The 23,357-nt window shown below is 43.0% G+C and overlaps 1 long non-coding RNA gene across 3 annotated transcripts in view; it reads right to left on the reverse strand.

Annotated features, from left to right (window-relative positions):
• LOC113946782 overlaps positions 1–22,839 on the reverse strand; it is a 66,587-nt gene extending 43,748 nt beyond the window's left edge. The window contains exons 1-2 of one of the 3 annotated variants that reach the window (XR_003527545.1): positions 22,689–22,839; positions 17,732–17,854 (exon numbers count right to left, since the gene is read on the reverse strand). This is a non-coding gene — a long non-coding RNA (uncharacterized LOC113946782). Of the gene's footprint in view, positions 1–17,727; positions 17,855–22,656 lie in introns of all 3 variants that reach the window. The other 2 variants (XR_003527547.1, XR_003527546.1) reach the window with 2 other exon arrangements.
• Positions 22,840–23,357: the final 518 nt, after the last annotated feature.

The raw sequence follows: 23,357 nt of genomic DNA on the forward strand, positions 1-23,357 counted from the left end.
GCTCTGCAATGGTGCAGCCTCACCTCAAGTCCTGTGTGTAGTTTTGGGTGCCACAACATAAAAAAGATACAAAGCTATTAGAGAATGTCCAAAGGAAGGCACGAGGATGGTGAAGACTCTGGAGGGGAAGCCATACGAGAAGCAGCTGAGGTCACTTGGTCTGTTCAGCCTGGAGGAGAGGAGACTGAGGGGAGATCTCACTGTGGTCTTCAACATTCTCATGAGGGGATGTGGCAGGGCAGGCACTGATCTCTTCTCTGTGGTGGTCAGGGGAGGTTTAGGTTGGATATCAGGGAAAAGTTCTTCACCAGAGGCTAGCTGGGCACTGGAACACGCTCCCCAGGGAAGCTCCTGGTTACAGGACCAAACCTGCCAGAGTTCAACGAGCATTTGGACAATACTCTCAGGCATATGATGTGATTCTTGGAGTGGTCCTGTGCATAGCCAGGAGTTGAACTTTGATGATCCTTGTGAGTCCCTTCCAACTCAGGATATCCTATGATTTGAGTGAAAACTCAATACATCTCTGCCAGTCCTCATATGTGATACAGAGTTAAAGAGAAAATTCAACTGTTCTTCATCCACCTCACTCTAGGATATCCCAGTATCAGTCAGTGCAGAAAATCTGGGAAGGCAGAGCTTTAAAATACAGACTTAGAGCTCCCAAAAGTCAAGAGCAGCTCCTTTCTCCATGCAATCAGAATCATCAGTCTTACTACGCCTTCTCATCTGTTGTTTTCTACAGGACCTATTTTATTTTTTGTCTTCCTTAGGTTTGTTGGAATTTCACCATATGTGCATCTGTGCTAGAAGCCAAATTTCTAGACATGCAATTTCTCAAAATGAGTTTAAGCCTCCATGTGAAGAGCTATGATATTAAGGGAGTTCAAGATAAGGCTGCTTTGTCCAAGTAAGAGTGTGGAATGCTCAAACCTTTATTGCTCTCTTTCATTTTTCTGCCAAAGCAGAATTTTGAATATTAAGACTTCAAATTAAAAACTGAGTGAATCCATATCCAAAGTCTGGCTTGTATCAGGCAAGAAGGAAAATCCTTCACAGATCTACCCCCATGCACAGCCACCCAGGATCCAGGCAACAAGGAGAAAGCTTCGAGATGCACAGGCTATTGGGGATCTAGATGAATTAAGAACAGTGTCTGTGACAGTCTATTTTCTAGAGACACACCTGTAATATTAAATCTACAACAGTTTTTACTTTCAAAAAGCATTATTGCAGAGAAGTGATTGAATTATAAGGGAGTTCTGAATAACTGTATGTCCCTATCTCTCATCTGAGTTATAAAAATTATAAAGCACTCTTTCACTTTTTATGAAGCAACAGCAACACTCAAGAATTTTAGGTACAATACGCCAGAAATCATGTATTAAGTGGCTGAAGACATTTGGCTTTTTGCCCTTCATAACCACTGACAATATGTGGGCATCTAAATGAGATTGCACAACTTGTCCTGCATTATTACACACATCATGGCTTATCAACCAGGACACTTAGTGGCATTTATGAACATATTTAATGCTGATACAAGCAAAACAAGGGTAAGCCATCTGTTCTCAGGTTTTACTTTAGGTTTGAGCCAGGCCAGTTCATTGAAGGCAGGTGTTGCATTGCCTTTAGGTTTCTGCTGATCAGATTTGCCACATGGACGTGGAGTTCAGTCAGCACTGCTGTCAGAAAAGCAGCAGCCACTGCTTCCTGCAGGTTCTCGAGATGGAGGGCTTTCTGGTCCTCCTGCCAGACTCTTTATCAAACTGCTGCTGAATATATATTTTTGCCTCTCCAGGTTACCTGAAGGTCTTGGGAGAGAAAAATCCCTTTTTATAAAGCCTACACTGTTCATCCTCAAAGAACTGCCTAGCTGCAGATAAAATGTAACTGAAACACATAACTGGACTTTGGCTCCTGGATGTGGCCTCAGAACTGAGTCCATACCAGATCATGTCTTGAAGGGGAGAGTTTCACCCTGGAACTCATTCTCCCTTTCCTTGAGTGAATCATCCTCTTGGATGAGGATGGGGATCCTCTCGATCATCCTCTAGAAATGCAGCACTCACAGTTCCTGGGATACAGCAGAGATCCACTACCACATCAGAAGAATGCAAACCCCTGATATCTGTCCAGAACCCATAATATACCTGTGTTTCAGAGTACTTCTGAGTCTCTGTTCCTACTGAGAAGAACATCACCAAATGTAGAGACAGAAGACTCTGGAAAGCAAAAGAAAAGATTCTGGAAAACAAAATCCCCTCTAAGAATTAATATATGACTTGAGACTGGTGGATAGAGAGGTGAGATAAGCTAAAGTGGGGGAGGCTTAAAAAAACTGACAAGGTCAATTACAAGGTCAAAAGTAGTTATAAACAGTTGCAACAGCAGGGTGGAGGACTATTTTCCCAACAAAACTGCATCATTCCTTCATTGCTTCAAGGCTTCCTACCTTACCTACAAAAAATTGTTTGGTGAAAAATTCATTTTGTTATTGTTTTCCTGGGAAAAGTATGTGAGTGGGTAGAGGCAGACTCAGTACCTTAACCAGCAGAACTCAGTAATGTTCCTATGGCCTGTAAGTACTAGGGTTTGTGATCAGACTACCTCAGATAAGACCAAACAGTAGAGCTCAGAAAAGCAAAGAGGTTTTTGGGCACACAAGTCGTAATTAAGTGCTGACTGAGTCTTTGAAAGCATCTTTGACTTTTCCAGCTGTATTTGCTGGTTTAATGCAATACATTATCTCTACAAACCTTGGATTAACTACGTCCTTAGACTGTCACAACTTTGATAACACACCAAGCCAAAGTTACCAATGAACAAAACAAATCACGTTCAAAAACTGGATAGCAGTTACAGGTTCAGCATGCTCCTAAATTTAAAACTTGTTAAACTGATTTTCTTCCTTGTCAGAGTATATTCTATACTGGGTCATAAAGTTCCAGAGACATGAAGTTTAATATCATGACTGATTTTCTGGTTTCATCAGAGGGACTGATATGAATAAACAGTTTTTTCTTATAAATTAATTATTGCCCCCCTTCCCACATAAAGCAGAGTATGCAAGACTTGTAAATAATACATGATTTCTGGTGTATTGTACATAGGTCTCTGTCCTAATATTTGTGGAAATGAAAGCATGGGGTCAGTGCCAAACTAAAACCCTTTTGCACTAGACTGACAGAGAAGAATTCGTCCCTGAATTTGACAGAGGCAAATTAAGAGTAATGCTGCTTACAGGATCAAACCATTCCTGAATACAGTGAAATGACTGCCCATCTTTTCCAATCTAACCTGTGTTAGACACAGATAACTGACATCACATAAATAAATATGAAGTTTTTAAAAGGTGCATTGAGTTGACAGAATGAGTCTCAAACCAGAGAATAAAAGGAACAAATTCATTACGATGGCAGCCAGTTCTGACATCTCTCATGCAGAAGATTCTACTAATCCCGATGAATATTCATTCTGAACAGGAGCCTGAAACACAACGCATAAATTCACACCTCTCAAATAGGACACCTTTTGGAAGCCATCAAAATACAACATTCTCCACACATTTTTCCACTTCGGTTTGTCCTTTGCACTTCAATTAATTAAATGTTATCTGCACATGACTGTATGTACATAGCAAAGAAAATCACTGTGTTCTCAAAGTTCAGGTCTCAATACTAGGACCACAGACTGGCATATGAACAAGAAGTATTCTTCTCCCACTAACACAGACTGTTCATGCAATAAAACACTTCCTTGCAATATTATAATTAATTGCATTTGATGGCACCACAAATATTCTAGGGGAAATACAAGCACAATAATTAGTATTTTTTAATGAGTAGCCAGTACCAACCCCAAAGGTTTAGGGGCAATGCAGGCTCCACATCCCGATGTAGCCCCCAAAATAAAGCAAAAGTTCTACGGGTCTTCCCTGTTATCAGGGAAGCCTGAAGAGACAGACATTCTCCAGAAGATCCTAGAGCTAAACTACAAATCATTCTTCTTCTCTGTGGAAAGGAGAATCTACTAGAGGAAGAAGATCACTAAATAACAATCACTGAAGGTGGGAACTGAAATTATGATCACCAGGAACAACTACAGAATAGTAACTGCCACAGATGACCTACAGGACTCCACTATAACACACAAAAGGGGAACCTTTCCACCAAGCAGTTACCTGAGAGACATACGTGTCCTGCAAAGCAGGTGACCTCTGTGGAGCTGGTGGAGCTGGCCAGTTCTGAGTTCCAAGGAAAGTTTCACTGGCAACTGATGGACAATAATGCTATTATTTTCTCCTCACATCTAATCTCACTGTTTCTAATTTTATTGTGACTTCCTGGGACTAGATTCCATTAACAATTAGCACCATTTATTAAATGCCAACAGTTCACATGTGACAAGTGCCTTACAACATGCAAAGCAAACATTTCTGTTTTATCCATGGAGGAAATGGTGTAAGACTTGAAGCACACTTCAGGTTTTAAAGCAAAACACCGTGATGACTTCGAGCAAGTGGCATAGTACTTATTTTTAACACTCTTTCTACAAAGAAGTTCCTGTATAGACTCCAGTGGACAGATTCCCAAATTGCTCAGGACAAAACATGATGAGGACTCTGAAACCTTTTTCAGGAGGAGAGCTTTCAGAAGAATCTGTAACAGGAAAGTTAGAAACTCTTTTAGCTTAGGAAGGCTTTCTGCCTAAAAGGTAACTCTTTCTCAGAGACAGTTTCAACACTTTTTCCCCCTCCGCATAGCAAGAGAAGTTCTCAGCCTCTCTCTCTGAGAGATAAAGTTTGCAGAAATGCTACAGGGCCATTGCGGCCTGGGGAGAGTCGAGGCAGTGACTCTCTGAGGAACAGTGTAGTAGTGATGGTAAAGCCCGGGAGCGAACAGGTGGTTTGCCTTTTTCTCTCTGGGGCCTGGCACATACCTGACAGCACTGTCAGGTGTTTGTAAGTTTCTCGTGTTCTGGCCTTTTAAATAAACTTTTGAATTCTCTCCTCTGCCTTGGCATTTCTGGGGATACCTGCGTATCTTACTTTACACCCTTTATCCTAATCCCTGAAGGGGAGTTTCCACCCAGTGCCTATATACCATGTTCACCTTTCCTCAGGCAGGCATTTCAACCTGTCCTAAGAATGCGGCCTCAGATGCTCCTCTGGAAGAAGAGCAGAAGCTTGAAGAAGCAACAGCATGTCTTCTGGACTCTGTGATCTCACTCTCTGTGAAAAGATTCTCATATAAGAGGTGAAACAAGATGTGACAACGAGCTGAAACTTGGAGAGGCTGCTATCCACACGTAAGTGTGGTTGGAACAGTTTTGTCACTATCTGCTCTATTTCACTGGTCAGAACCAGGCAACTTTCAGGGAAAAGTAACATGACTACAGCTAGTCCAGTGCAGTGGTGCCAAAATGGAGATCATATTTTTCTTCATCATCATCAGAAAAGTCATCTCAGAAAACAGGAATTCAGCTTCAGAAGGCTTTTTCTGTCAAGCCTGTTAACACCATCCTCTTATCTAAAACCCACTCAGCTAACTGCTGCTACCAGGCCCTGGTACAATATATTCCACATGGAACACCACTAAGGAAGCAGGTACCACCATTCTCCCTCAGTGAAGTTTGAGTTACTTCCATGGGTCACCCCACAAAGAGCACAGTGAAGCAATCTTAGAGAGTTTCGTGAGTTTTGCAAAGATACTTGAACTCAGGAAAAAGTTCACAGACAAAAGGAGAATGACCTTGCTTCAGAGTGGTTTTCAGTGCTCCTCTGGGCACAGACTGTCTTTGTGTCTTGTACATACAGAGAACATAGACATAGCAAAATAGAAACTTTGATCTAATTTCCTCCTTTACCTACGTGCACTTGAGCTGTGCAGAATATATGAGGTAAAATCTCATCTGTTCAGGATGAGATCCTCAGAAGGATAAAGGAGTAATAATACTGGGACTCAGTGTTCCAGAGAAAAGGACATCACCTCCCAACAGGGTCCCCTTCTCACTTTAAGACCTGAGTCACAAATGAAAGGAATATCTTTGTGTGAGCTTCTAAGAAGGTACTGAGAAGGCTAAGCAGTTTGTAAATGCAAAAAGAGGACTATGATGTTTAAATAATAGAATTGCTTCAATGATGGTTAATGAGGAGATATTCTTCAAGCATTCAATAGTTGTGGGATTTTTTCGCAGGGGAAAAGAAAAAAATCACTATACTGACCAGTGTAATTGCTTTAACCATATTGTTAGATCCTTTCTCCTTGCCTGCTCCATCCACTCCATACAGTATGGCCTCTATGACAGACAAGATGGGATGCAGTAACCTTCATTCCTCTACAACCCCCTTCAATCTCAGAGTAGACCTAATATGATCAAAACTACCTGCAGTCTCAGCAATGATCTTTTCTATGTATGTTTGATATGTAAGTCAAAATCAAAATTAACTGCAAGAAGAAATTCTGGAAAAACCCAACTGAACAAAAGTACCATAAAATGATCTCACATTGTCACCCTCAGAGATCAATGGCAACGTTTAACCTACCAACCTGCTCCACATTCCTCCTTTACCTGGGCAAGCACATCAGCTTACACCTGTAACAGTAGTTGGCCTTTGTATTGATCAGCGGGAGAAGGAATAAAGCAAACTGCTAGCAGGATTTAAATGCACTAGCTGCCAGCAAGTTCTGCAGGACATGTGCCTGCAGTGAAGTGCAGCCCTTCTCCTCCCATACTCCTGCTTCCTTTGAAATGCCATGAAGACTTGTCCTATCAAGGAAAGTTGGGTCAGGCAGCTAATGCAGGCGAAAACTTGGGTCATTTTCCCTGGATCCCACATGGCAAAAGAGAGAAGGGAGAGTCGGGCTGCCAGTTCTGGCAGCAGAGCAGGCCAAGATCCTGGCTGATAGTAACCGTGGGTTCCTCTCTAGAGCGTGTAGGACACAGCACACTTTCTTGGGGACAGACTGTTCTGCCTTTCCTCCTACTTGCTTGACTCCTCCTGATTTGTCCCTTCTTCTTTCTCTAATGTGTGGCATGTCCATTTTCACTTGCTCTGTTCCTCAGCAGGGTGGTCAGCAGTAAGTGATGGGATGAATTTAGCCTTTCAGTGAACAGAAAACCCTAATGTTAAGCAAGAAAACTTTGAAATCACTGCTACATACACAAGATATGGATTAAAACTGGGCAACTTTGCAGAGGAGGGGAAATGGTCACTCATGACCCCAAAATCCCAAAACTGGCTTACAAGCTTTCAGGGCACTCCAGTTCATGGAGAAGGCAGGTGCCAGGAAGTGTTCACTCATTTGCTTTAATGTAAAGCAATACTCTCCTCCTAGTCCTGTTGCTGGAAAAGGCTGGACTTGTTTTTGGATGACAGCTTAAAAATAATAACATGGTGAGATAGATAAGTCAGACAGAAAACTTTAGCCAAAATGCTTCTTATTTGGTAGCATTATAGTCCATTGAGAACTGCTTAGGACCAAGTGTTGAGGTGGTCTTAATAGATGTACTACTAAAATTGCTTACTGCAATTTCAACAGAGACAGAAAAAAAAATTCTTTGTAGGTCATGCTATGCAGTATCTAAAGGCAGCATCTTTGAACTGGCACAGGTTAACCCTGATTTATGGGAAAGGCTGGTACCAGCAGGTAACTTTCTACTCTACAGATTTGCTTTTAGTTAACATGTCTAGATACTGGTGGATGCCTGTGTGGAAAGTTCTTTTCAAAACTGCTCACAGGGCATATTCCAGTAAAAACTTGCCAGGGTCAAGGGTAGGAAGCAGCACACACAGGCAACTGAACTGGCATGCTTGCTGCAAGTGCACTTGTCCCATTAACCTGCCAACCTGGCAGGTACAAAGGCTCCGTGCCTCACCTTATGAGGCATGGATTAAAATGGCAGAGGAATTGAAAGTGTAGACCTAACAATAAAAATCAAGACAGGAGCATCTTCTCAGATACTTATCTGAATGACTGCTGTTTTGAAAAGAAGGAGAGAGATAAGCAAAGGAAAAGAGCAAGGGGACATCCTCTTTCTGCCAGGGTCTGCCCTGCCCTGTCTGCACAGTAGCAATAAGTCACTGGAGCCCTGCCCCATCCAGATTTTAAAGTTTAGAAACTTGAAACAGGAATTTCTCCATTTGTTCTCAATAGATTTATCTGGCTGCTTTCTAAAGTCCTGGTCTGCTCCAGGGGTGATGCATTTTGTTATTCTTGTTTCGAGAAGTCTAATTAGGCGACTGGAATCGAGTGCCAAAAATACCCTCTTCACAGAGCTCTTCCCAAAATAAAACCTGATTACTGTAAGTAAGGATCGTGCATTGAGAGAATTTGCAATACTCACACTATTTCAGTCCAACTTTTCTCTTCATTCATTCGGGACAATAAAAAAAAAAAGTAGGGACCAGTCAGGTGAAGGTATTTCTCACTGGCATTTACTGGGTATTCACTCATCAGCTAATTGTTTTTGGAGCTTCAGATGCTTATGTAACACATACCTGGAAATATTCTTTACACAGAGGGAGAGCTGAATGTTTACACATTTGCAATCTGAATTTAAATTTAATGTCTCTCTTGCAGGAGACACTGTATGCAGTCAGACTGCTGCAAAGCAGCTTACTGAGAATTCAGGGAAATGGCAGCAATGTGACAGTACCATGTCTTACACTTTAGAGCTACCTACTTGCAACATTACAGCAAAACTACTGTAACTTTCAACAACTTTTGACTGACACATTACTCACCAACTGCTGCATGGTTAAATTCAGCACTGCCTTGGAAATTAGAGAATGCTCCCACCTACAAGAAAATTCACAGAAAGAAGGCAGGCAGTCTTCCCACTTATGTTGTCTAAATGGGACTTTCCAGAATGAGAGATAAACCCAATCTTTGTTAGGAAAAGCCTGGCACTGATGCCTTCCTGGAAAGGATCCATCTTTCTCATGTCATGGAGGAAAGCCCTCAAGCTATTGAAGCATCTTTTTCTACTTCTTGAAGTTCCATCCAAGTTTCATTGATTTATGAACAGCAGTAAAAAAAATGCAACTTGCTTTCCCTTGCTTGTATTCCTCAAAAAACAATGGCAGCCTGTCAAGTAATAACTGAATGTAAAAATAAAATATAAAAAATTGAAAGAGCTGTGTCTGTCCTGCTGAAGCAGTTCTGTTCCCCACCACAGGAGCAGGTGTCAGCAGCAGGTGTCAGCAGCAGGTGAGGAGATGCCCCTTCTTCACCAGATCCATACCTGGCCTCACTCATGACCCATTCTGTGAATCCCCCATTGGGAAAGTTGTCTGCTGTGAAGGAGCACTCCCCCTTGGAGCCAAGGGTCCCCTTCCTGCTCTCTGGATAACAACACGCTCGCTGGTGGTAAGGAGATATTTTCATCTACAGTCATACCAAATGCCACATCCAACCTGATCTACAGTCTTCATGTACCAAAAAAGATTGTGAAAAATGGTCTTAGCCCCTTAGTGGTCCAGGGAATTAATGAAGGGAAAAAGATCTCACCCTTTGTACAAAAGCTCTGAAAATACATTAAAGCCTGAATGAAAACAGCAGCACCAGCAAGTGATCAGGATATCAAATTCTACTTTGCTCTCAAACCAGCCCTACCTTTTGCAGTACATTTTTTGGGTACTCAAAGAGGAAAAGTGTGGATGGATAATTGAGTCTAATTGTTTTAGTGTTTTGTTTGGGTTTTTTTAAATGTAGTGTTAACAGTTCAGTTTTAAAAAAATCTGGCTGTGCAAAGGGAGGTTTATACTCAATTTCGTGCATCTTTAAGATGCAATCCTATAAGGTTTGAACCACTGTACTTTACGAAAGCGAAAGCTTTCACTCGAGAACAACAGGTCATGTAATACAAGGAGTGAGGCACAGAGCAGCTGCACTAAGCAACTGCAAGACCAGAGAGGACTCATCCACAGGCCTCCCCTCCAGCAGCGGTGCTGTGACACGATCAGTGCCGAGCAGCCGAGGGAGATGCAGGCACCTGGTATGAGTGACTTGCCCAGAGCCAGATCAAGTTTACAGCTGACAAGACACTTGAGTTCATGTCTCCTGCCTCTCACACTTCAATCTGTTGATTTGTAGCTTGTGCAGTTCTTGAGAGAGGGCAAGGGCAGCCTGTCCGCTCTTTCAGGCAACTGACAGGATAGGACAAAAACACACTTCTCTATTGCTGGTCTAGACACTCACAAATGCAAAAAGCAGGCAATTAAAACCACATTTTCCTCTCTCAGCAGTTTCAGGAACAGTCCTGTACATATGTCCAAGTTCATCCGTTTAACATGAAGTTCAGTTCCCTCAGAAACATGTCTCTAACAATAGCTTAGCATCTCCTTAGCATGATGTGCACTTCACCTTTTGATGTCCACTTGCTTGGAGTGGCCAGGTAGATTGGCCAGTAAAAAGAAGGGTTAATGAACAGCAGTCCTTTTTCAACACAGCTGAAGAGTTCTTAATTTTCTACGTATTCAGCTAACATTTGTGTCTTGCTAGAGCATATCTATTTATTGAATATCTCAAAACACATTCTAATTTATCTGCTGTGAAATAATAAACCCATATAAGGAAATGATACAGAAACACATGGTCTAAGAGCAACTCTGCCCAGCAGGCTTGCAGTGTGATGTTGCCCAGCCACCATTAACACTCAAAACATTGATGTGCACATGCCAAACCCATCCAGTTTAACAGCGTGGAGTTCAGTGTGGGATTAGCAGTACCTAATCTCTGCTGCTCCCTGCTCTGCTGTACAGCAGCTGCAGCAAAAGCATGGGCTCCTGATCTGGCAGTAAGAATCTCTTCAGTATCTTTCCCACAGTCCCTACCATTCTGTGCTCTCAGCACCTCCCCACTACTACTTTCTTATCTCCTGCTTCCTTGGGTCTACTTTCAATGTATTTATCCTTCTACGACACTTAATCTTTGTTCCCTAAATTCCAATCTATTTTCCTGTACATTTATCCTTAAGTCCACAAAAAAGTGAGATGCTTTCCTCCTTCAAGCTTCTCAAAGAGCCAGAACTCTGATGACTTCCCTTACCTCTGATGGTTGAGCTAAAGTCCATTTATGCCACCTGAGGTAAGGTAACCCTCCCAAAGCTTCCTCTTCCTGCAACTCATCAGCCCCTTCATCTCCTTCCTGCTGTCCCACTCAGGCAACAAAAAAATCTTACAGCAGCCTGCACAATTACACCAAAAATTGGCAAAGGTCTCCTTTCTGCTTTGTCATTCCATAAATGGCATTATCATATAGTGCTTCTATGTGCCTGACATATTAATAGCACAGCTAATTATTTGAGATTGCTTCAGCCAGATCTTGCCAACCCTCCCCCCATTTTACTTAATGAATTAATCTCAAATTCATGTTAGCACATCTGGTATATTTTTGTAAGTGGGAACACTGAACAAGACACTTATTAATAAGGAATAAGTACTTGCAATAGTTATTCTTAATGAAAAATGGAAGCTGGTAGTGGTAGGAGTACTCAAGAGCTAATAATAGTGGGTTTAAATTACAGCAAGGAATATTTTAAAACAGACATTAGGAAATGTTTTTGAATGCTCAAGGTTGTAACAGACTTGCACTGACTTCCCAAAGAGGCTGTGGAGTATCACTGAAGGTTTGCACTACAAGGTTAGACAAACATCTGTTGGAAACGGCAGATACAAATGATCCTGCCCTGAGGGAAGGGCAGATTTTGATGCTCCTGGAACATCTTTCTGCCTGCATTTGTTCTGTTCTGCTCTGGCAGTGCCAACGGGATGGCTGTGGCAGTGACTGCAACATTCTGCAGTCACCCTGCGAGCCCCACCACCTCAGCTCCTGCTATCACTACAGCAGATCTCTCTCACGTAAAACCCTAAGCCAAGGTCCGGAGCTATTCCCCACAGCACTGCAAAGTATGCAACACAACAGCTTCAGCAGAAAGGAGGTGGTGAGTCAAAATCAACTCCTGAGTGAGGTATGAGCAAGGCAAGGCAAGACCTGCCAGCCATCCCTTGGGCAAATCTATCTGCTGAGACATCAAAAGCCCTGGCTTGCTGGCTAAGCAACCTTGACACAGAAAATGTACAAAAAAGCCTCATAATGCAGACTGTTTATGATGTGGACTGGGGATGGGGATCCTGACTAGTCTCCACTGGCTGTTCTCGATCGCAAGGATATGAGTATCCACTGGAGCTAAGTTTCATCAGTGAACTTTCAGCCTCTCTGTGTGAGCTCTTTCTTCCCTGTACTTTAATCATATCATAAACAACTACACACCTTTTCCATCACACATATCCTAAATTAGCCCCAGGGCTCTCCAAGAATAACAGAGCATTTTTGGGGGTTTGGGTTTTCGGTTGGTTTTTTGTTTTTTTTTTGGGTGTTTGGCGGGGGGTGGTTTTGAACAGCTATCTTATCAACTGCTTTAAAAGCTGGAGAGAAACAAGTGCACTCCACACAATTACAGAGGAAGCGGGTTATTGGAAGTGACACAAGGAGCTGGGGACCTTCATGCACGCAGGCACTATTTTGAAAGCCAGATGTGGAATGTTTGTTCTGCTGAGAAAATCCATTACCCCATACTGTGCTATGCCCACTCACTTCAAATTAAAAGACTTCCAACACTATCCATCTACTCTTTCTAGTCTCTGCTGTAGGACTGGGTACATAACTTCTTCACGGGAAGCACATTAGATTCCAGAGACTCTGTAAAACGTTTTTTATCATCCTGTAAGAATTTACCTCCCAATTGCTTTCTACCACCAGTAGCATAAGGACTGTCTCCAACACACACTCACAAATACTATTTTAATCTCCACATTAAAAGCATGACTCACCATGGCTTTTTCTCACTGCTCAGCGAACACAAGTGACAAAGCATTGGTGTTGATCCCAGTAGCAGGGTATTTTTAAATGGTGGAAGGCAAAAGGAGAAAAAAAATTAGCTCAGTTCTGATTGTCCCTGTATCTCCCGAGACAACGACTGTTTCTGTGCCACCTTTTGTACGATCAAAAGAGTAAATCAGCCTGCCTTTGCCAGAACTCAGGGTACAGTCAGAAGGCAGGATAGCTAGGCATGAAAAATAACAAGCGAGTTTAAGATCCTGAGTCACTGACACCAGGAGGTTCAACTCCTGCTGCTGCAGAGAGCCTGTGGAAGTACACCAGGGAACAGACCTACATGGACAATGCGCCACTGACTTGATACCACTTGGGCCCCAGCATTACCACCTGTAATGGTTTTGAGTCTAGGCCTTCCTTCCGGGCAACCAGGAAGGAAGTATTCCATCCTATTCCTTTACATAATCACAGAGAGAGAAGCCTCTTCCTCTTTTCTCTTCCGGCAAGGTTTAGAGACTCCCGCAGCCGGTCTCGCTCCTGTGGGGGAGCTGAGGCCTGGCTGGGTCTATGGGGCCTGTTGTTTCTGCCGATCCCGGGTCCGGTGGCTTGGTGGTGGCGTTTGGCACGATTGTGCTATCTCAAGGAAAGTATTAAGGTTTTCTTTGGCTAGTTCTTTATTGAGTGTGTATACCTGTTTCAGGGTTTTTTTTGTTTAGTCCCTTTTCCCTTTCCCTTTTCTGTTTTCGGGTGTTGGAGGTTTCTTTCTTATGTGTATATAGTTTTTGTAATTGTATATAAATGTAATATAAGTGTAAATATATTTATATATTGCTTTAGCGCTCTCTCTCTCTCTCTTATTTTGGTTCTCTTGGGTTTTTTTCTTTTCCCTTGGTTTTGCAGGGGGAGCTCTTGCAGTAGGGTTTGGAGACTTAGTAGGGAGCCAGCTCCAAACCACCACACCACCTCAGCTCTTTCCAAGTTTGACAGCTTATGAAAGACAGACATATTGTCCCTGTGTCTGGGGCAAAACAAGGTTTAAACCACTACACCCTGTCATTTGCTCCTCCATCGCACCCGTCCAGAACAGTGCAGCCTGTGCTCCCCAAGGGGACAAGCTGCTATGGCATCACTGACCTCTCCTCCTGGGAGCTGCTGGCCTGACCTACTTTTGCCTGCAGGATAGACTAACGCACCATCAACACTGATGCAGCTCAGTGTGATTTCAGAAAAAATCCAGTTATCTCCTCAGTACAAACACAGCCTTGTGGATGCTATTAGTGCCTTTTTTTTTTTTTTTCTGTGGGAAATGCATTACTGGTCAATACAGTATGTGGACGAATTACAAACAGAAGGTCCTTCTGTTCTGCTGACACTATCCCTCACCCATTCCTTCTCTTCTGCATAAATTCTGCCTTGCAACTTAGCAGTAGCCAGTGAAAGATCTCATAGCCAGAATAAAAATCATAGTTAGATCTTTATCTTCAAGTCAGGCCTCCTCAATTCATTAAAAAAAAAATTCAGGGTTAAGTCTTCTCCTCTGCTTAATTCAAGTCATATCCTTCAGCCCAAAGGAAGAAACGAGTGTCAAATCCAACACTCAGACACTTTATCACTATTATCATAGTAAAGCTTTATATGCAGGCACTGAGGGTCTTAAATTAAATGTCAAATATTATTTGGCACCAGGAACATGAAGTATAGCCGCCCACAGGGAAAAGGAGCCTGACAGCTTTGGTCTGCTTGTCAAAACGGCAGTTGTCTCATTCAGCTCTTCAGGCAAAAGAACCACTATTTGCCAAACCAGAAGTTATCAGAATCAACTCACTGATTCCTACCAAAAAAAGGTGTTGGTGATGGTAGGGAGTAAGGGCAAATTTTTAATCCTATTCAGATGTTGAAAAGATTAATTTCTCCACTGGCAACACTAAAACAAAAGAAGATATAGAGATGTCTCAAATTTTTAAATTTTTTTTCATTGAGGTGAAACAAGATCAATGAATCTTCTCCCCTTTCAGCTTGCCTGTGTCTTCCTCACCAGTTAAACAAAACAAATGCCCTGAACTTACTTCCCTCTCAGCCTACCCAGCAACTGTTGCTGCCTATTTGAACAGCCTCCAGAAAGCTTGCCAGCTGAAGTCTAATTAATTGCTTCAGCATATTCATTTCATGTTTGTATGGGGAAACACATAATACGTATAATTGGAGACACCCCTAGTTTTTTAGCCCTCCAGTGGCTGGCAGTGCAGCACAGCCACACTGCAAACCCTGCTTGGTGGAGGAAAAGGTGGGATCCTCTAACACAGCAACTACAGATGTGTTCAGAGCAACAAAGAACCCCAAAATTCCCAAAGCCTACAGCATTGCTGCAAAGGTACATTACTAGGTATTGCTGATAATCTTCAAGATTTTAGAAAATGCTGCACCAAATAGAGAAATTTTGCTTTCAGAAAAGCAAAATTATTTTGCTTTCAGAAAAGTAAAATAATTTAGAAATCAATAACTTTTTCTGCTTCTTCATCAAGGAACATTCTGTGCCCCCACAGACCAGGACTGCAGCCCTCCCTTTGTATGGGGAGCAGAACTAGGACTGCAAGCCGGAGAGGAAAATGGGAAAACAGCAGGTCCCAACTGGCACAAGTGGGCACACATGCATGCCTAAACATGTGCTGGAAAATATATGGCAATTACATCTGTCTCCCTGACGCATCAAATTCATTTTAAGTGGGGGTCCGGTCAGACTGTAACACCATGGTCATGCTTGAATGTGCAGAGCCCAGGAAGAAGAATGACGCACAAGACACAAACAGAGAGAGACACAAATGCATTCTTGACATTTTTTACTGAAAAAAAAAAATCTTCATCCACACCAACACAAGCACAAACTGGGAGCCTGCTGAAGTCAAGGACAGGTATGTTAGCTGCAGGAGGAAGTGGAACAGTGGATGAAAACATTAAAGTAGAAAATAAAACAAGTTTCCACTATGAAAATTCTGTTTCAGTGCTCACATGCTTAACAATCTTTCTTCTCCCAGCCCGCAACAGAAAGTGCTAAAAAGGCTCTTTCCAGGATGAAGATTTATGAGTTTTAATGTCTGCAAACACAAACTGAACATGTTGAACTCCAGAAGGGACTTGGGACCCATTCTGCCCCATGGTCATGAGGCAAAACTGCTGGTTTTCACAGCTCTTCAATTAAAGAAATAAAAGGCAATTTTGAGTATTTGGGGGGATGTTGGAATCCATTCAAGTTGTAGCAGAGAAAGGAGAAGCTGTGAGACTTGTAGGAGACAAAAGCATAAACTTTCATCTACCCTTTGCAGAGCTCTAACATTAATGCTAAAAATAACTACAGCCACCTGCGGGATTTCAGCATTTGGATTAATCAAGTCTTACGGAGTTGGGGGCGGGGGTAAAGCGTTAGAGGAACAAAGGGCGGAAGGATCTCAGGACCTGAGCGTACCGACAAGGACGTGGCACCCAGAGAACAAGCTGCCGTTTGTTCCTGGCTAGGGCAGATGTTCCATAAGGATTACAGCAGGGGAAGGAAGGTGAAAAAAATGGGGCAGGCACAAAAGCACATTGAGAAATGGGTCAGGCTAGACCAGAGCTGTCAGCCTTCCCTAATACTATGGTATTAAAGTTTAATTAGTCTGAGATGTCTTATAAGCCAGGATAACCTATCTGGGAGCAGCATGTCTTCAGATACAATTTTCCTTCATGGCCTTTCATATGCCTAGCTTTGGCTTGCCACTGCTACATAACTTCCACACTTGATGCAAACTTCACAAACACTAAAGTGTGCAACTCAGCAGCTCTGAAGGGCAGAAACCACCACTGGGCTCCAAAGGAAAACAGACGCTGAGGGTTAGAGATGGGAAAGACCTGTTGGGGTAGCTTCTAGTCACTCTAGTCTCTGGATTATGCTATTATTTTATCCTGTTCAATTCATATCAAAAGAAGGCAGCTAAGCTTCTGGTGTCTTCCTGAAGAGAAGATTATTACCGACTTTGAGGTTTGGGACTTTTTTGTAATGTGCGATCCCTATTTGTTTTTCCTTACAATCACGAAAATCTTCTTGTACCAAATACTGTAATCTCAAGCCTACCAATATGCTTTATTTTACAAATATGTTGTGGATTAGAAGCCATCTCTCTTCTTTTAGGGTCGTTTATAAAATGGTACTACTAGATGGTGGCTTTGCCCTGCAGCTTTCTCTCTCTTGATGCCTCAGTGGAAGGTCCAAAGCCACATCAGTTGATACTTCCACTTTTGGATTTTGGTTAATAAATTAGGATTTACACTAGCTGTAACCATTGGTGGCTCTTGCTCCAATGTCAGATAGAGGATCCAGTACTCCAGGTGTTGCACCTTCTCTCCTATTTACAAAAAGACCTTACAGAATGATTTGTTGTATTCACCCCTCCTGATCACATTCTCTGACACTGCATGAAAAGCTAAGAACAGCTTTGAGTTCTCTATGATGCTCCAGTGTGACCTTAGCTACAGCCTGGTAAAGTCTGGACCTTTCATGTGATAACTGCCCAAAGCCATTCTATAACAAAATCTAGCCATTAAGGTAAATGCTGGGGTAAAAATTCATTAAGTATTTGTCTGCAGTTCAGAGAAAAACAAACAAATAAAACACAAAACAACAGCAAACCCTCACATAACAGTTAAATGTTCATAGTCAGAAAGTGAGGGTGAAAATACGACTTAATACTAAGCACATTAGAAGCCTGCTTTCTCTGGTTTTTTGATTGGCAGGTTTAATTAGAGTTTAATGCAATGTTCATACAGGCATTAACAATACACTGAACTTAGATCAAGGAGAATGAAAGGCAACAGCAAGCAAGCAAATGCTCAAACAAGCAATCACTTCTGTAACTTACTTTTGGGTCTGTGAACTTGAACTTTAGCCTTTCCACCATCTCCAGCCTGAACAGGTTCCACACAACAGGCTCTGTTCTGTAAGGATGGGGAGCAGAGGGCACGAGACAGCACTCATTTCAACTCTACAAAGCACAACAAAGATTCTCAGTAAACAATGGGAGGCAGCAATTTTTCAGCTTATTCTATCAGCCAAGTTGCAGCAAAACTATGAATACATTAGCCTGCCCTTGTGGGACTGCTTTTGTTCAGTCAAAAGGACCAAGAAAGAATGGGAAAAAAATGAAAGCAAGCATGAATTGGCAAAAGAAAAAAAAAAAAGGAAGAAAGAATAGCTGCCAAGTGAACTGGGAAACCTTCTAGAAAGAAAATTAAATGTAATTGCACAGGCAATTCATTTTTCTCATGGCTTTTTTAAATCCTTGTTAATGAAGTCAGGCTATCAGAGATGTTCCTGGATGCTGCACTGCCGCCGCCAAAGTCAGTGGCTCAGGAGCTTGTGGGGGGCACTCACTCTTTGCAGGCACAGGTGTTAAATTTGCTTTTCTAAGACGCACATTGAGTGCCTGATGAATTAATACTCTGAATATCTATTTTGATTTATTTATAAATGGGAATAGAGATTTTAAAAGTACTAATTAAGGAAGCAATCAAGGATTCAATCTTCAGGAGAGAAAATGTGAAGTGTGAGGCACTTAACGAATACCTGAAATATTTGTTTAATTCGCTTCAACAACTCCCTGCAAAAAACTGTTGCTCTTACTTGAGAGGCAGCAGCTTGTTGACAAATGAAAGAGTTGAGGCAAAGTCTAATCAAAGCTTATTCAGGAGCATTTTCTGATTTCATCTACAGTATTTAACAGAACAGAATTTGAAAAATGTCCTGACACCTTGCTAGAGGGAGGCTTAGATAACTAAACCTTGATTCAAATGCTGACTTCCAAAATGTCAATTCTCAACCTCCCACCTAATCCTAAAGACACTTCAGTGTCTACCAACAAAACACTCTAGATACACTTTTTCCCTTCTCTAGCAGGGTCTAAGTCTCAGAGACTGTCTAAGTCTCAGAGACCAAAAAGCTTGGCAGCAGCCTTGCACATTGTTTCCCATCTAATTCATCCACTGAACCATTCTTTTGCCTTTGCCACAGGCAGACCACATGTAAAACAAAATGAAGTAATGTTTTCACGATCCCCTTGTTTTGCATAGCCAGCACGCTTCCAACAAAGGTCAGGCTCAGATGCTCTCTGCTTGACAGACCTGAAGCCAGTTCCTCTCAAGGGAAGTGATCCAGCTCTTAGTCTGCTGGCCTCTCTGGGGCAGGACTCGGTATCTCCTTGTCTATGCATAAATAATTAGACAGAATACAGAAAAAGGAGATTCACTGCTGTATATTCCAATATGAACCAGGTGTTCTCCTTGGCATGGAAGCTTAAACTATATATTTCTCCTAAGCATCTGTCGACCTCATGGATCCACATTTGTGGGTTTCCTTAATCACCTTCTCAGTAACTGTTCTCACATATAACAGGGGAAGCCTAGGCCCTAAATCAGAAGAGTAGTTGATATTACAGTAGTTGCCTGATAACTTCAAAGCTAGGAGATATGACTAAGGCTCTTTGCCAAATCTAGCCCCTCACAGATATCACTCTTGACAAACTCCCTCTTGTTCACACAGTGAAAAGCAGGAAGAATGCTGAGGTCCTCTTTGTGTTTCTGCCCAGTAATCCAGACCACATATTAACAAGACTACTGGATTTTTACATCAAAATGCTGTTATTTTTTCTTTATCCTGATACCACCTTCCACTACGGCTCACCAGGAACAAGAGGTTGCTACATCAAACAGGCATCATCTGCTATCAGGCACTTTGGCTCTTACCTCCACTCACAATGGAAAAAAAGAAGTGGTGTAGATATCCTACCTAACCATGGTTTCAACCTTCCATGTTGAAGGACATGTCACAGCACTAATGAGGGTGGTCAATGCTAATACAGAAGCCTTCCAAAGTGAGTGTGGGGTAAAGACCAGGCTAAACTAACTGCACTACTGGAGACAGTGAGAGGTGGGAAAGGAGATCACCTCCAAAGGGCACTAATGGCTTCCAACAACATAACCAACAATATGGGGATTTCTGGATGCACCTTGATCGACCCTAACAAAATTCCTTCTGATGCAGGAATCAGAATCCTTGCCATCCCACCAATTACCACTACGTCAAGACTCTTTGACTTCACAGTACTCATCCCACTGCTGAAGAGCCCTTCTAAACATCATTTACCAGATGGTCACAAAACAAAATGAAATCCTACTTCACATATATTGGGATTCTGGTGCATGGAAATGAATGAATTTCCTCTGCTCCTTACCCGTCTTTCTCGCTCTAAGTCTCATGATGCTTCTGGAGTGCCAATCACTAGACTTCCTAGGTACTGCATCCTCCACTTTGGACAGCACAATTATCACTTGAGCAATCAGCTTGTGACATAACAAGCATAAACAGCAGCAAGAGATAAAAATCAAAAGCCACAATGTTTTCACACAGGTGCCCCAAGTTGCCAAGCAAAAGAATCCATAACCTTATAACAGATACTACGCCGGCAGGATTGCTTCCAGAAAGCAAGCAGCATCAGTGTCAAGTGACCTGAGAGACTGGTAATACTCAAGATGGAAGGCAGAATGATTTAAACAAGTCAGGAAGCATCCTGATAGTCCATTAACATCCCCCTGATACAGGTGGAAAACAAGAACATTCTTCCCTTTTTCAAGAGACACTGCAGAAACTGAACATGAAATCCAGAGATATGTGTATAAGTTCCACCTGACTCCAGCTTCAGCAACAACCTGGTTCCACTTTGGTAGCTCCACAGCTTTGACCACTGAGCAGCGTGGGGGCACCCACTGCACTTTTAGTGCCTACTAAAGTAAGCAGTCATAAATGTAATAAGTGAGCACAATGGCAACATGCAGGGGCACTTCTCTGCAGGGACAGGAGGCAAGTCCTTTAGGCTTAAACACACACTATAGACAATGTGATCTATCCCAGTGCTAAAAAAATCTTAGCCATTAAAGCCTTTCCAGCCTGGACAAAGCCAACAATGTGAATTATGCACAAACACTAATCCATCTTATTTGGCCTTTACTTGACCCACCCTCTCTTCACACAGCAGGAAGCCTACCAACTCATAGATGTTGATGCTCTCCCACAGAGCATTTCTAACTCATAACAACTTTACCTGGCTGTCCTCAGCCATAGCCCACCTCACACAGATGGTACAGCAAGGAACCAAGTACCTGGGAGGGTGTCAGCAGGACACATGATGAACACACGCTTGCTAGCTTATTTCAAGAAAAGTTGTTCTCCGAGGAAGTAAAAGCTTTAGCTAGCATGTATTAATCTTTTCACTAATGGAGATGGGAGCATAATGATTAGATGTGGGTATATATAAATCAGTAGCATTCAATTAATTTAACCTGTGTACATTATGATCTAAGTAAGAGTTAGCATGGACTAAAGGCAGGTTATGCACAACTTCCAGGGAGTTGGGGTGGAGGAGGGGGCACTCCATGACAGAGAGGACTGTCAGTAATCTCACTGCAACACCAAGCCCCCCAGAGATCACTTTGCTCCAAACTAGACTCCAGAAAAGACCTTGAGAAGGTGAGGTTGTCACAAGGGCTCAAGCATCAGTGTATTCTTTTAATAGCAGCTTGAACCAAAGCACAAAATATAACAAGGGACTCTTGCCTCCTCCAAAAAATCCCAACTCAGCTAGCCATGTTTCTCCCTGATTTTCTGGAGTTCTTGGTTTGCTTAATGCTAGAGAGAGACAAGGACAAAGAAGAACACAGTTATATAGCAATCTTGCTTGTATGAATGGGTCTGTGGTGTGACACTTCCCTTAGAAAAAAGAAAAGCCTTGATCTTCAGGAGCAACTAAAGCATTAAAGAAAGAACACAGCCTACTTCCTAGATGAAGACTTGAAGTTACATTTCTTCCATACTCCCAGATAATAGGTCTTATTTCTCAGAACAACTTTAATATGCCCAATTTCCACTGCAATCACAACAGACCCTGGGCACAAAACAGGAACTGTTTTTATAAACCCTATGGAAATCCGTACTTTACATATAAAATATGCTAAATCATATGTTTTTCCCACCATCTAGCAGTTGGGAAAAAACCCTCATCATTAGCCTTTTTGCTAACACTGCCAGATGAGACAACACTTATGCTACAGGCACTACTCATGGTAGTCATCACATGGCACCAGCCTTTTGGTTGTGGCTGGAAGCAACTTGAAGGCCAGAGGACTGATATTTTGCTGACAGACCCCCCTGAACCGCTCCACTCCCCTCTCTCACCAGCACCAAAGTAGGAGAGGAGCTTCCTAAAGCATCCAGCAGTGAAGGAAAATGGGGGAACACAGGGAGTGCTGCCTTCTTGCACAGATCATTTTGTCTGTTAATAAATAATGTAGCTGTCAACTGAGTAATAAACTTCCAATTCCTGATGTTCTTCTGAGTATCCTTCCTGCCCCTGTCTAGTTTAATAGTTTAAAAGCCTCCCATTGCTTTGCCCTTTTATTGGACTTTCAGTAATGCAGCCATCAAGCAACTTCTTGGGAAATATATGATGAAACCTACCAGGGTTACAAGGGCATCTTGCACGAGCAGGTTCCTGGAACAGCCCTCAAGCTGCCACCTGACGGGGCAGGACTGCAGGCTCAGCCACCTCCTGAAGTGACATGGCAGGAGGCTGGAGCTGTTCAGGAGAGGCCGGCTGGGTGGCACAGACATCAAGGAAACCCACACTTCGGTGATTATCAAGAGCCTCGTGCACAATTATAACTTATACCAGGAGCTCCCAGCTGTTGCATGGAAAGCAACCATTGCCCTGGACTGGTGACATCTACCCCTACTCACACGGCAGTGTTTTGCCTTAGACCATCCCTGACCTTGTCTTCCTGTCGTCCCCATCCGTTCTCCCCCCGCATGGCACCTGTGCCTGCCCACGGAGCGCGCGGCTCTGCGCGACCGCGGGTCGCTGCCCGGCTATTTTGGGCAGCTGAGGAAATGCCTGATCACCGCCCGCGATGCCCCACTGTCGCTGCCGAGGCTCCGCCGCCCCACGATCCCCGCGCACCCCCCGCCCGGCGCTCCCCGTCCCGCTCCGCCCCCGGGGCCGGGGGGGAGCCTTAAACCGGCGATGCCGCGCGGCTGCTCGGTGGGTTTGGGTTGTCGCTGGTCCTCGGCTCGGAGGAGTCAGACATCCTCTAAACATGCGCTCCGCGGGCCCAAGCACTTGGCGTCCCGCGATGCCCGCACGAACACCCACTCGCGCCCACACAGAGATCCCTCGGTGACAGCGAACCCGCTGTGCATCACCAGGGACTCGCTGTGGCTCCCGAACAAGAGATTATCGTTAATCTTGTTAATTGTTACTGCAGTTCACGTGTTTTTTATCAACGATGTCTGGTCTGAACATCAGGCAGTGTAACAACATGCACTGGAAGTCCTTTATTATTTATTTAGGGTAAGTTCCTGCTGCAGCACCGCTACCCAGTTTGCTTCAGTTTGCTTCTTGCCGCTGATCATTGTGTCCTCTAATTTTGCTCTTGCACAGC

The sequence above is a fragment of the Corapipo altera genome, unplaced genomic scaffold (genome assembly GCF_003945725.1).
Source record: "Corapipo altera isolate COAL_440 unplaced genomic scaffold, ASM394572v1 23b, whole genome shotgun sequence".
In the NCBI taxonomy this organism is placed as follows: Eukaryota; Metazoa; Chordata; class Aves; order Passeriformes; family Pipridae; genus Corapipo; species Corapipo altera.